Source organism: Paralichthys olivaceus, chromosome 20 (genome assembly GCF_024713975.1).
Source record: "Paralichthys olivaceus isolate ysfri-2021 chromosome 20, ASM2471397v2, whole genome shotgun sequence".
NCBI lineage: Eukaryota > Metazoa > Chordata > Actinopteri > Pleuronectiformes > Paralichthyidae > Paralichthys > Paralichthys olivaceus.
In genome coordinates, this window is record NC_091112.1 from 16291318 (window position 1) to 16306729 (window position 15412).

Consider the following 15412-nt stretch of genomic DNA (forward strand, 5'->3'; position numbering starts at 1 on the left):
TATATCAAAGCCACAATGTATTGGTTTTGCAATAAGTTTTGAAACATTGTGTGACCGATCCTGAGAGCTGAATATTTATTAGGAATACTGGCAGAAAAAAAGTTGCAGGGAATTCAATTAATTTTAAATTGCCAGCTATTTTTCCATGTTTGAAGTTAGTAGTGTCTGGCAGGTTGATGAAGCATAAGTTAATTCATTTCAAAATCTGGGGCTGTGATGTTGGCTCACACAGGCTTTGAACATCTTCAGAGTGGATCAAATCTGCTCTGTTTTAACTCAGAGAACGTTCACAAATGGATTTCCACTGAAATAACATTAGATATAAAAAAAAGTTGATCTGTGGTATATACAAAGTGAAACACAAGAATAAAAGATTCTCATAAGGATTCTGTTTTTAACACTCAGAGTGAAATTCATGCTGGGCTTCGCCTGCAGTATCCATGTGCCAAACAGCAATATCTCCCAGCATGAGGCGTACAGCCCTCTGGCAATATCCTTCTCACTTAGAGCCAAGGTCACTTGGCTAACCACAGTATCTCATCTCACAATGCAAAAGGATTACCAGTTTGTTGGTGGGGAGGCTTCCTAGCTATCGCTCCTCTTCAACAGGCCCTTCATCGTGAAGGGTTGTCCACTCCCAGGTCGTGCGCCCTTCGTTATCCAGTGAGTAAAGTGTCACTCTCACTTTCTACATGTACCCCCCCCCCCCCCCCCCCCCCCAATTACACCTGAGGAAATATGAGCCTGGACTCCTTTTTGGATCCTCTCCAATCACCAGTCTTTCACCTCCTCCCACTCACTCTTTTTCTCCTTCACTTCTCCAACAGGGTACATTCAACTCCCAACTTGATTCACACGTACTGCTTTCCCTCCACGGTTAATACTCAAATGTCTTCGTTAGTCTAGGAGCTCGGATGATAAAAAATGATCTCTTCAGAGAAGGATTGTTGCGGCAAACTTATCCAAAGAGTTCTGTGTAGGCGAGTAAGCTGTGTTGAGATGAGATTATCACATCGGTGATCAGTGAAGTAAAACTCAAGAGTATCAAGAGTCAGCCTCGCAGCATCAAACTACTTATGATTTGTGGATGCTGGAACAAGTAAATCAAAGTTTGTGTCATGTAATTAATTGCTTTATTGGCACGTTGCTGTTTTGTGACTGTGCAGCTATGGGCAATTAGGATTATACGATGTGAGATACGGAGAGTGGAGTTTTGTGGCCCTGAATGCTGCATCCACAAATTCAGCACCATCTCCACACGAGAGCGAGGAGCTCAGGAGTATTTTACAGAGCAGATTATCAATTCACTGCTGCCAGGAGAAAAACTATCTCTCCACTGGGAGAAGCTGTTATTTCAAATCTTTGTCCAATTATGTTATGCTTGTCGGGGCGGAGTGTATTTGTGTACACTCAAAACATGCAGATCGATTGAGCCAAATTAAGAGGAGGGCACTGAGTACTTGGGATATAATGAAAACTAGTAAGTGTTCACAGTCAGTAAAAATAGTTGAGGAGCCGCATGACATCTGAGGGGAGATGAGAAGCAGGGTCTCTGGGGAGGGTTTTGAAATCTGTCTTACTGATGGAAAAATCTAAATCAAAAGCATTAAGAGCAGAGGGTGTGGAGGATAAAACGCAGCCTGTGGAGTCCATCTGAAGCAGCAGCTTGTGCCTTTGTGTCTTCTTGTGAAAATTGATTCAGAGGTACCCTTGCGTTTGATCTCAGAGTAGTTTTCCTTTGTACCAGAAGTCCTTTTCTGTCGATCTGCGATTTGCCTCAGCACTGGGTCACAGCGCGGGCGTCGGTTGTTAGCGGCCTTGGCGTGACACTTGCCATGTTTCAGCCTCTACGAGTCTGAATTGATCAAGCGGTATTCTGGGAAAACTGTTCAGAAACCTATTGAAAGCAAGGTTTACATAAAAAAGTGTAAAAGGCCGTGTTAGAAATGAGCCGTTTGTGTTTCAGAGAGGAGCAGAAGTATGAGCATGGTTTTAATAACATTAGGGTTTATCCACTTGGGAGCATGGGTGTGCTCAGTTCATGCCTTTTATATTTTGAGATGTGTGACTCTCTCTCCATACTAATGCCGATTTTTTGCAAAACAAACGTTTTCCTCTTTTGGCCTTGAACTCGTCCACACATGATCACTGTAAGCATTAATAGTGAGTTATTCTAGATATTTAAAACTGGTTTCTGTGTATCCGTGTGCACACGTCAAACAAACATCACAGTTTAGGTCACATTGCACACGTCCACTGTTTTGTGTAACAGCAGAAGCTATATTTCCCTTCTCTATATATTTCTCTGTTTCCACATTGTATAACGCTGTACAATCCCACGTGTTATTTAACGCCGCTGTGGTTGGGTTTGGTTAAGATGTAGAAACCCACGAGTGCTACGAGGGGCAAAGGCACAGGGGGACGGTGGGGGGAAGAGCAAGGGGTGAGTCAGGATAAGAGTAACGTGGCATGTAATGACACGCGTGAAGAAAAAGTGAACAACATCTGGCAAATCAAAAAGGTTAAGATCCCTATTTTAATCCAGCATGGACAGTGTAGTGTTGTTTTAGGGGTCAATACTTCTCTTTCAGTCTTATATCACCATGATTTCTGTAATAACTATGATGGACAATATGCAGAAAAAATAAAGAAAAGTGTTACATAATGAGAATAAAGTTGTAAATTGATGAGAATAAAGCCATTTTAGGATTTTATTCTTAATTTGACTTAGTTCTCATTGTGTCGTTAATTGATAAGAATAAAGTCATAATATTACGAACAACCTTATTCTCGTAATACTACACCTTTATACCCATAATGTAACCACTTCATTCTTGTAAGAGTACAACATGATTCTCATCAAATTACAACTTTATTCCTGAAATGCTCCTCTATGTGGCCCTAATACTCATAAATGATAAATAATGATACTGACATATTAAATAAAAGTTAAAGGTCAATAAACACATTATGAATCAAACATAATAATACTGTTACGTGACGGATCATGTCATTAGCACCCCCCTCCACATTACCCCACAAGTGTTCTCCATATATGTTGTTTGCACTATTGAAGCAAAGGAGGTCATGTGTTTAGGAATATTTCTGATTCTGTGGAGTGTAATAGGTTTAAACATCAGAGCTCTACTGGTCAGCACCTTTTGGGGGGGTAAGCTTTAAAATGAAAAAAGGTCTGGAAGTGTGAACCTCATACAGCCGGCGGCTATAGTAGCTTCTACTTGTGTAACACATCCAGGTAAAAAGGACAGACACTTTAAATGTGCTGCATCGATACTTTAAGCATCAATCGAGGGTGTGACGTATATATATCAGATGAATTATAGACATCATCTTATTATCGCAGCTTCCGACAGGAGACAGAAGTCACCGTGAACACACACACGCGCACACACACACACACACACACACACACGCACACACACACACACACACACACACACACACACACACACACACACACACACACACACACACACACACACACACACCTGAGAAACAACAGCTTTGTGCCCCTACAGAACAACCTCCCATCCCCTCCACCCAGTTTTTTTGGTCTCTTCTTTTTCTCCCCTTTCATATGTTCTTCCTTATTCTCAGTGCAGCGGTGTTGCCGACGTACTAACAGGCTCTTTTGCCAGATTGCTAAGAACTTCAAAGTGTGTTTGACATGCACACTTGGGAGGCCCCGCACTGGGAGCAAGTGTGTCTCAAGCTGAGACCTGGGGACGGGTCTTAAAAGCACCGTGTGTATCCACACTATTAACATTCAAAGGAGATCGCACTTTGCTGACTTCTACATAGCGGCTTTGAATTGAATATGCGTCATCTCTGTCACAGCAGCTCCATGTATACTGTGGGTTATGTGCAGTGTGTGGCTGACAAGGAGCGTTAAGACAAAGGTTGTGTGGCCTACATATGAATTAAAGAACTCCTCCTGGCATTTTGTTTGACATTTGACACAGTGGAGGCACCTTTTTTTTTGTCACGGCTGCCATGTTTGTGTCTGTCCTTATAAATTTGAGTTCCTCTTCTTTTAAAGGAGGCACTGAGAAGGACAACTTTAATTTTCCCGACAGTGAGTGTTTTAAAGAGAGAACAGAGGGGAGGGTTGCCTTTCCAGGATTTAATTTGGCACTTCTCTCGCAGCACAGCAGAACATAACACATCTGCAAGAAAAAAAAGCTTTCAATCCTCTCCGTGAGCTTGAGATCTCTTTTTTAAATTGCATAATGATATGGCAGGATTTTTTCTTCATCTTTGCGGCTCCTACACACAATCTCCGTCTCTCTCACACACACATAAAGTCACAACTCTCTTTTTACGACAATACTCGAGAGAGCTTTAAAATATGAAAAGTGCTAAGAATTGGATTAAAACCTAGAGAGAACATGAATGAGTCATGAATTCACTAAACGCTGAGAAATGATTTAAGTGAAAAAATGAATCTTTAATCTCGGATTTAGATTGTGTTTATGTTTTGTTGTTGAGAAACAGATACAGACTTGTAGCTTTACTTTTTCATAAATGAGCCTGAGGGAGGGAAAGTAGAAACCTATATCGAGCAGGGTTGTGCTGGGCCTGATGATATGACTGTTACGACATGCTGCCTCTGTCCCCCCTGCACTCTCTTTTCCTTCCCCTCTCCATCTCCACAAAAGGTCCCATCCTCCAGACTACCATGTTACCATGTTCATACACCTGTTTCCATCAACCCTGCCGTCCCTTGAGCTCTCTCCACCTGCATCTCATGCAATGATCAACTGTAGACTATATATACTGTGTATATATATACACACATACTTCTCTGCCATTGTATCATGTTGGATCATTGTTTTCCCCCTGTGTTTTCAACTACCAGCTACCTGTGTGTTTTTTTGTGTCGTCTGCCAACCCGCATGACCTGCTTCCTGTTTCTGATTTAAAATATCTTAACTTTGAGTCTGTTTGCCTCTGTGGCTACATTTGGGTTCATCTCACTGTGCTGTTACCAGCAACACAGCCAATGGTAAAGTGTTTCTTAACCACAATTGCTTTTCAAGTCAAATGAATAGTAAAGTTTTATGTTAATAAAGGTTTGGTTTGATTATTATTATTACTATTAAATGACTTCTTTGTCACCTTGACTACAATCTAAAAACATGTAGTGGTAACATTTGGAATCAGATGACTATGTTGGCCAAGAGGTCTCACACAAGCACACAAACGTGACAAAAGTGACAACACTATGCTAATACCACGGTAACAATGCTCGTTTCATCGTCAACATCTGTTATCATTTTGTGGTTTTTGCATTGGTGTTGTTGCTTTTTAAATTGCGTTTCGGTTTTTGCTCTTGTGTTTTCATTCAATTCGCCTGTGAGAGACGTCTCAGATGCCTTGGGTGAGAACCCAAATGCAGATGCACACGAGGACTTCATAAAAAAAGTCTTTAATATGAGTAACCAATCGAACTACGGGTACATAGTTAAGTCAGGGGAATGAGTCCACAACACACGAAAGAAAAGACGAGGTCCACAAACTGAACTTGAACATTAACCCACTAGGGAAATGCTGGAATTCCCATCAAAGAGATGAGGAACACAAAAGAACGCAGGGTTTAAATAAGGGAGAGGGAGGGCGGAGCATGTAATCAATGAAGGAGGCACAGGTGTGACTCATAAGGCTGCTGGTAATGCGGCAAAGAAGAAGTGACTATGGGGGTGAAACAGGAAGTGGTCAAAAATGAAACAGGAAATAAGAAAACAGAGTCAAAGATACACAAGGAGAGTAAGATAACAACAGAAATGCACCACAGTCACAATGACACAAAGACAACAACTGCTACAAGTCTTTCCTAAAGTACTTCAACAGGAGCAGAGCACAATTATGTTTGACAATTTACTTCTAGTGCCAAGGCCAGAAATCTGCTTATGTCTTGTTCCTGAACTTTACTTAGAGCATTAGTCCCACTACCATCATATAGTGTTTTTTATTCATTATTATTTTCAAAATCCACATAACCCTGACCCTTGTTTCTGGGGCAAAACCACCACTGAAATGAAACGGGTTAGAAAGACAAGAAAAGTTTGCTTATTACTGCTTAAAAAACACAAGGTGACGCTAGCTTTTACTTTGGTGTCGTGTTTCAGGCCTCAAGCAAAAGTTCATCCAACCTTCAAGTCAGTGTTTACTCCTGCTACATGAAGTTGGACGACATATTTTCACTTCCTCCCATTGTACAAAAATCAAGCTAAAATATCCTGAATAGAACTGCCGCCATCTTTTGTGTGTGTGATGTAAAATGAATCCTGATTCTGCGCAGTAGTGATGATGGAAGGGTGCAGCGGTACTGTGAACAAACTCGTACACAGACTTGAACAATCCAGACTCAATCTCAGCTAATAAAGATCGCATTCCTATACTGTCAAGTAACTAATTAAAACCAAATGAAAACTTGAACATACATCAGTGAGATAAGACCGATACCTAAATACCGAAACAATCTTCGAGAATAATTTATTTGACATGTACCTTGACTTTTATTTTGACACGTAATGAAACAAAGTGATGATAAACCGTTTGTTTTATTTTCAAAATGGGAGTTTTTTACTTTGGCTAAGTCTCACACAAACTCAAAGGAGACAACACAATTACAAATACCACATCTAAAGCTAAGACTGACTCTAGGTTTTTAAAAATAACAGCTCACTTGACCACAGTAAGTTACTCTGCTCATTCCATTGTTGCTGTGTTGTGTGGATTTTGCGGTTGTGTTGTGGCTTTTGCATCAGTTTTGCAGCTTTTGCTGTTTTGTTCCATTAATGTTATTGTGTGAGACGTCTCGTCCACCGTGTATTTAGGAGCATCGGTGTATTCTAATTATCGATGTTTCCTTCTTGTTGAAGCATTCACTGATTCCTTTTGAGATCTGCTGTATGATTGTTGTCTGCAAAGGTTTCTGGGAACTAATCAGACTCAGATGCTGTTGTGAAGAAACATCTTCAGATATAAAACAATGGTGGCATTTACCTGCCTGGTCTCTGCTTACCATCGTGCAGCATGAGATTTGCATAGAAGCTAATGATGTGTACATCACCCAGGGTGTCTCATGCTGTCCTAATAGCATTACAGAGGGGATTGGGCTACCTGATGGCGGCTGGTCATAATGTGTTTGGACCAGTGTGTCAACGTGATCACCTCCCAGCTAACAAGATGTGAAAAACCAGCAGGGGGAGATGCATAGGTTCCCCCTGTGTGCAGCAGAATCATGCTGAAAAATTAGAAATTATAAATACATTTTTCATGAGACACTGTGGGGTTTAGTAAAATCATTTAAAGGAGAAGCTGGACATATTCTCTTTTTTTTCTCAGCAGCAGACACAATGAAAATATCAACTAATAAATGCTGTGTTTCCAAAGCTAGATATTATTCTGTGCCATAGAACTGTGCTGTTGTTAAAACCACTTAAAAATACATTAGTGAGTCAGTGTTGGGTGACGTGTTCCTCAATTACCATAAACACAGACTGTGGTTTATTTTGACTTGATTGTTGACTCCCGCTGCCAGACACATACAGAATTGATGCAACCTGGAAGTTGCCACTAAGACATATTTGAACACTATTTCCATCTGTTTGAGTAATGCACAGAATTGTAGTATATATAAGTGACAATTTTTACAGCCACCTAGGACGTTATGTTTTCACCCTGATCAATTGTTTGTCAGCAGGATTATGTAAAAACTACAGGTTTCCGAGACAGTTGTAGCCTTCAGTTGTCATTAAAACTCAAAGGGTTTTTAGTTTGTAAAGTCTGGATTACTGTAAAAAACATGGCAGCCTCCGTTAGGAGGACCCACTCCCAATGTAAATATAAAGTATTTAAATATGAAGAGCCCATTCTAGAAAACAACAATTCGTACAATTTACATGAAACACACAAGTGAAAACATGACTAGGATTATTTTATATTCAATTTCTGCCAATAGACCCCTTTCACCTAAATCTTACACACTGGACCTTTAATGTGTCAGATGCAGGATTTTTTACTTTCTTTAACACTGCAGGATAGGGAGTTTTTCAACATTTTAGTACAGTTTCAAGAAATAAGATATTTATAAGAAAAAGTCCAAAGTGTGCATTTGTAAATTGCTAATATGTATGAACAGTTCAAATTTGGTGTGGTGTTGAGTCACAGAGCTGGGCCAGTAAAAGCCTGGGTCCTACCCTAAGCACCCTCTTTACTTTTTTCCTGAGATTCTTGGAGCTTCATCTTTAGTAGATGCTGAGGGGTTTGGGGCTGAGTGCTTTGCACCAGGTTGGGGAGTTGTAAAAATATTGCAACTTAAATTTTGACTTCAGTTTGACTGATACATATGTAGTAAAGCATTGCCCCAGCCCCAAAGCCCTGAAGCAGCGGTTGGTTTCAGTCAGTTAATCCACGACTCCAGATGAGTCATAAATCTGTCAACAACTATTGGAGGGATTATCATGAAATTTAATACAGATACTCACGTCTCCCTCAGGATGAATTGTAATAACTTTGGGGGATTCTTTAACTTTTAATCCAGCGTCTACAGTCTAGGCAAATGTTACAATTCAAAAAAGTCTAGGAAGAACCCTCAGAAGATTCAAAATACTGTAGTGCGACAGGAACTAAACAATTGCTCCTACATCAGCGTTTCTGCATTGGCTACCTGTAAAATCCAGAATATAATTCAAAATCCTACTTCCTACATATAAAGCCCTTAATGACCAAGCCCTATCATATCATTAAGACCTTGAAAGTGCCGTGTTATCCCAATAAACACTGTGCTCTTAGAAATCAGGATTATTGTGGTTCTTAGAGTCTATCAGAGCAGACTGGGAGGCTCCAGGAACCAGCTCCCAGTTTTGGAGCATTCTGGTGGTTAGGGAAGCAGACACCATCTCTTAATTTAAGGTTATAATGATAATAATAATAAACTTTATTTATAAAGGACTTTAAAAGGAGAGATTACAAAGTGCTTTGACAGCAAAGCAAGAAAAGTAAATATAAGAGAAATAATAATCAGCCAAATCTCCTCAGGTAGGCTGTTCCAGAGGGGCCCTGATGGCAAAGGCATGGTCACCTTAAGTTATTGATCACAACTTTGGAACAGCCAGCAGGGCTCCACCTGAGGACCTGCATCTGTCTGCAGGCACAAAAGTGGTCAACAATTCTGTGATGTAGCATGGGGCCAGACCCCGGCATGCTTTTTACGTCATCAGTAAAATCTTAAAATCAGTTCTACAATGGAGAGAAGCAAGGATCGGGGTGATGTGGTGTTTGCTCTTAAGACCAGGCAGGATAGACTGCAGTTGTTCCTCTGAAGCTTATATTTAGAACGGGTTCCTGTGTGCAACTTACTTATGCTGCTATATTGTCTAGACTAGAACTCCAATGATGCTCTGAGCACCTCTCTCTTTCTTTATGTATTTTTACCACTGCATATCTTTAAGTTTGTGTCCTCTCTGTTCCAATTCTGCAGGTATCTCTGACTCCAGATATGTCACTGCGACTCAACTATTGTTAAAACTGTCAATAATAATATCACTGTCCTTATTAATTGTTGCTCCTATTGCTGCTGTCTTTGTAGTAACTATTATTATTGTCATTATAACAGTCTGAAATTGCTTATATGCAACAGTTTGACAAACTGTTCCTGGCCCCGCTCTCTTCTCTCTGCCTCAGTTTCCTCTCTTCCCATTTCTCTCCTCTCAAACCAAACAGACGAGGCAGATGGCCGCCCACACTGAGTCTGCTTCTGCTGGAGGTTTCTACCAGTTAAAAGGGAGTTTTTCTCTCCGCTGTCACCAAGTGTTTGTGTATTGTGGGAACTGATGCGTTTGATTACTTACTATAACGTTTTGACCTTATTATAACGTACCATGAGAAAACATAACATATGTTGTTATTTAGCACAAAGCAAACAAAAATTGCTCTCAGTATAACACATACCTCCACTAAGGTGAACTCTCCACATCTGGATTTTTATTTGGATCTGCATCAAATTGCACAGGAACATCAGTTCACTGAACATATCTTATTGTTGTCATCAAGATCCAGGATTTATTCTTTCTCTATTTATAAATTAAGGATAATGGCTCACAATGATTATGAAAGTGAAAGAAATCCTGTATCCTCCCCCAATCCAAAATTAAAAAGCTTCTTCCCAGATCCATACAACATCCTTGCAAATTTAACTAAATTCCACTCACAGTAAAAGCACTGAAATGTACTAAAAGTATAAAAGTACAAAGTGAACCGTCTGAAGGCGCTTTTTATTGAATGTGTCTGGGCATAGCAAACTGCGACTCATGTCAGATGAGTTTCTCATACTTCAAAAACAATAAAAAGCAATTTGTTTCAAGGCTGTCGACGTAAACTGCCTTGAACTCTTTCCACATTTATATTGTCCCATCCATTTGCATTGAAATCTGTCTTGATGTTCAATGATGCGAAATTTTAAAAACTGACAATTCCTCCTAAATGCATTTATGAGAAAGTTATTAGTCTGTTTTGAAAATATAAGGAGAAGAAAATACATATTTTTGTGTTAAAAACAGGGAATTGTCAGAAAAAAATGAATACTAAAGATACTGAAGTACGGATATCTGACTACTCTAGTTAAGTACAATAACAAAATATTTGTCATTTGTTACTTCCCACCTCTGCTTATAAGAATAATAATTATAAGACAAATCATAAAGCCTGTTCAGTTTCTCACCACCTCTGCTGCCATTTAAAAACTGGATTTCTTCTGCAAAATGTGCCTGCTTTCCTATGTATTCACCTTGGACGTGTCTTTCTGTAAACACTGCTACAGTAATTGGAACAGGCTTTGTGAGGATTCAAGACACTTCCTCCTCAGATACTTCCATCGTGGGCATGCCTGTTAGAGGTAATTGGATTATCTCTACTTTGTTTATCTCTTAATTCCCCCACATCTGTGGTTGGGGGAAGTAGATTGGATAAAGGAGAAGCCTGGGATCTCACCAAGGGTTTAAGGGAGCATTCCCACTGTGGGACTTCTTCCCCCGTCTGTTGGTCTCCAGGGAACCAAGCTCGAATATGTGAAAAGAGAACCAAGACAAGGAGAGCCAGGGACTTATCCATCCTCCATTATACGCCACAAGCAGGGACAACGTCATGCCTTAATGTGCCCATTTGATCCGTCTGACATATCACAAAAGCGAGTAGACATCATTACCCTCCAATCTGAGCCGAGAGTCTAATTTATGTATTTCTGACATGAGGCAGCAGGTCGATTAAGTGTATATTGTAAGAGAATGTAATCCACAGCCATTGATTTCTCTTAGTATTATATTGATCGGTCAGGCTAAAAATAGTTTTAGCTTTAGTATGTCGCAGCAAAAATCAATCAGTTGTGTTTTTCTCTTTTAGATGTTTGTTTGAGTCTAAAAATGTGTTTCTTTTTCTGAGGTGTAGGATTTCTGTATACCTGCATATTTCATCTCCAGTTTACACAAGTGTGAAAAGCAATCCCGCTCGAAGCGTGTAATCTTGTCATGCTACTTGACTTCTCTTTTTTTACCTGATAGCGGAGTTTGAAGTGAGACCTTGACTCGCGATTAAGTCATGACATCGTTTAAATATGAATGTACACACTCTGCAGCAGGAGAGATGCCCACCTTTCTTTTTTCCTCACTTTTTTCACTGTTTGATTCCAGTGCTGTTTATACAGTCTTTGTCTCTCATTAGTCAGAATTTCCTCCAGTGCGTCAGTGCAGCTAATTAAATATGCATTTAGACACAACTGTGAAAGCAGCTTCGACATCACAATAATGAATTAATGATCCACATTTGCAAGATTGTCATGAGTGACCTACATTTTTACTGTAGTTGTTTCTCTATTTGAAGTTTGTTGGCGTAATTATGCTCCAAAGTTCTTATTGTACATTAAAATCGATCCTTGGTGTGATAAGAGACACACTGCGCTGGAGGGGAAACTGCTTTAGGGATGTTTTCACAAAATCCTTACACAACTTGCTCAACACAGTCTTTTTACACAACAGTGTAAAACACACACACACACACACACACGCACACATACGCCTCCTCTATCCATTTTAATGCCATTGTCACTTATAATAAAGCTCTGCATCTGTGCACATCACAGACTGCTCCAGTGACCTTTCCTCAAAGTGTGTGACACAGTCAGGGCTGCATGATTTCTGTGTGCGGCGCTGATCCGCCCGTCTTTCTAATAGGAAAATAAAAGGAGACTGCAAGGTTATACGCATTGTCAGGAGCAACAAAGACGTGAGGGAGAGGCTTCTCACATCAGCTACATCTTTTGCTTTCAACCTTGGCAGACCTTGAAGTACCATCCCGCATGACTGGCAGCAAGAAAATAGAGTTCAGTTTGGGATGACAGTCTCAAAGAGATGTGGTGGTGGGTGGTATTTCTGCTCCAAGCTCTGTTTCTGCATAGTGATGTAAAGCCTTGTGAGTCACAATGAAAGCTGGGGACATGCATTGTTCATTCAAGGGTGAAAAGGAATCATCTTAATACGCTTTCTTTTTATGTACAAACATGCAAACAAAAGTAATTTATTTTCTAGAATAACATGACAGTATAAACTCCAGCCCAGGGGCTGCACCTCAGTGAAAGCTGAGTCTCGCTGAGAAAACTCAATCCCACACGGTAATGTCATTTTCACTTATTATAAATAGCATCTTCATTGGTTCACCAGTCAACTGATTGTATGAATTACATTCCCAGGAGTAATAAAGTCATTTGCATCGCCCTGGTTTACACAGCCATGAAGAGGTACATCCATTTTCTCTCTCTCTCTCTCTTTCTTTCTTCTGCAGCAGTGAACCGTCTAGCCACTTCCCATCAGTCCTCGCTCCATTCTTTGGGCGCTGCACCGCTGTCCCTGTCCCCACCTCCACTTTGTCAATGCACCAATTCAACACCCAGAGTTGACGTTCAGCCCGTCTCCTAAACCCACCCCCACTGCCACCTCCATAAAAAAACCTCATGAAATCTCATTAGCTATCAAAACCCTTGATAAACAATGTGAAAGTTAATCCATTCCGACCCCGATGTGTATCTCTGGCTGCGCCTTTTCTATTTGCTCCTGAAATGGGTTTCACAGATGGAGCGCGCCAAGGTGCATCACCGACTGTCTTTGAGTTTTACCTCCTCCGTGATTCAGTGTCAGCACTGGAATGAATATATAACCGGAGGCACAGGTGAGCCAGACAATGAGAAGCGTCAACATATCCGATCTGATACATAGTATTGGTGGTTGTGAAGGAAATATGTGATTAAAATTCCATATTGAAGCAACACTGGCTTGCTTTTATACCGTAGAATAACAACTTCAAAATTATGTTGATGGCACACAAACCAATAATGGAGTGAATGGAATGTTTGTCATTTCCATAGTAACCCCTGGACACATGTAACTGCACTATGTAACTAAGGTGCTATGTGCTGGAACATTACGACTTTATGCCACACACCAAAAACAAGGACAAGAGCTGTCTCGCTATAAGAGTCAACAAGCTCGCCATCTTGATATCATGTCATAGCCACAGAAGAAACTGAAGAGGACATTGTGAGAGGAAATAAAAAAGGGCAAATGTCACGGTTCTGCTGTGACTCCTTGATTTATGTTTGTCTGTCCTTTTTGTTCTCCCCATGTTCCCATTCCTTCGTTCTGTATCTGTCCTTACCTCTCTCCCGTGTGTCCTTGGCGTGGCGATAATTCCTCCCTCCACCTGGTCCATGAAAGACATCTGATGCTCATTCACCCTCTTCAACCACACTACAAAAAAAGAGCATACAAATCTTCTCAAACCAACAAAATAATAACATTATTAAAAATAAAAAAAAGCCATTACCTCTTAAGCTGCTACAGCTTCCCAGTCCTTTGTCACCAGATTGTTTTGTTTGCCGGCTGACCTTTTTACCCATCAGCCTGCACTTCACCTCCAAGGACGCAATCTCCATTACTCACTACGCAGTCATCACTACGACGTTCCCCTGCCACCTCTGCCAAAGTCCAGCCAAAAAACAAGAGTGTAACAAGAAAGGAGACAGTAAAGAAAAGATATCATATCGGAGCATATTACACGTGTTGGCGAGGGCTGACAAAGGCCATCGGATGCAGGTCAGATGTTGACCTGGTGTTGTTGTCATTGAATACGTTTGTCATAAGTTTTGCCTGTTTTCTATGTCTTGTGCTGTTCAGCTCACTTGACTAGAAGCAGTGAAGATGATGACTCGCTTGTTTATCATTATCGGCCATGTAAACTCATTTCAATACATGTTTAGTTAGCCAAACAATCCCATTTAATGTGATATACATGATACTTGGACAGTGATTGAAGGGTGTGCAAACATTTAATCTCAGACCCCAAAATCCTTTCAACAAATGCATTTGAATTACACACCCTGTCGGGGGAGTCCGACCAGTGGGATTCCAGAATATAGCTAAGAGTGTATCATGTGTTGTGAAGCTTTAAGAAACCACCTTCTGTATGCTTGCACTGTTTTTTCTCTCTGATATAAATGAGTCAATTCATTTCTCTCCTTATTTATTAATCTATTTTTAGAGCATACACCTGCAATTAGAAATCATCATGAAGAAATTACAGCTCTTTTTCAAAATCATTTCAGAAAGCATTTGCTCTGCTTAATGTTTATTAATTACAGGCAATATATCCCTGAGCTGGAAGTGGGAGAAAAAAGAAAAACAATTTACTGCACCACAGGACAAGAAATTCATCCCCGGGGTGCAGCAGCTTCAGTCTGGTTTGTGGATTCAACGCGTGTCTTTCATTTTTACAGAGCGAAAACCAGGAGGGAGGAGGATCTAAGATTCAATTTACGGACAAGATGGAAAGCCAACACCGCTGTCAGGAGTGAAAAATAGTTCCAATTGACAAGTGAAAGAAGTTTGCAATGTTGAGCTGCCGATGGTTCTGGCAGACGGGTTTCTGCCCTCGCTGCTGTGTTCACAACTGACACGCACGACCCTGGCTGACGAAATCCTCAAGACTGTTTACTGCAAATCTTTTTTTTTTTTTGGAGGGGGGGGCTTGAAAATGCTGCTGCACAACAGGTTGGAGGGACAAGAGGAATAATTGATGTGTAGCATGTGCATAATTTATCACCCAGCCATCGAGATCAAAGCCATCAATGCCGCGCTGGTTGCCCCACTGCACCGCCAGGCGACCACCGTCCCACCTGTAAGCAGCAGATTCAGTGACTGACACAGCTGCTGTAAGCCCTGTCTGGAATCACCGTGTGCAATGCAATGATATTAAAGGATATTGCACAATCGGTGCTTGTTCGGCGAAAAATGAATATCAGGGCTTTCTTTTTCATTTGAAGGGAAAACAAATTCGCCTTGAA

General features: G+C 40.7%; 1 protein-coding gene across 1 annotated transcript in view; it reads right to left on the bottom strand.

Moving 5' to 3' along the window:
* LOC109631673 (CMP-N-acetylneuraminate-beta-galactosamide-alpha-2,3-sialyltransferase 1) overlaps positions 1 to 15078 on the bottom strand; it is a 91317-nt gene extending 76239 nt beyond the window's left edge. The window contains exons 1-2 of the mRNA XM_069516675.1: positions 13897 to 15078; positions 13729 to 13820 (exon numbers count right to left, since the gene is read on the bottom strand). The gene's annotated coding sequence lies outside the window, so the exon portion shown is untranslated. The remainder of the gene's footprint in view (positions 1 to 13728; positions 13821 to 13896) is intronic.
* Positions 15079 to 15412: the final 334 nt, after the last annotated feature.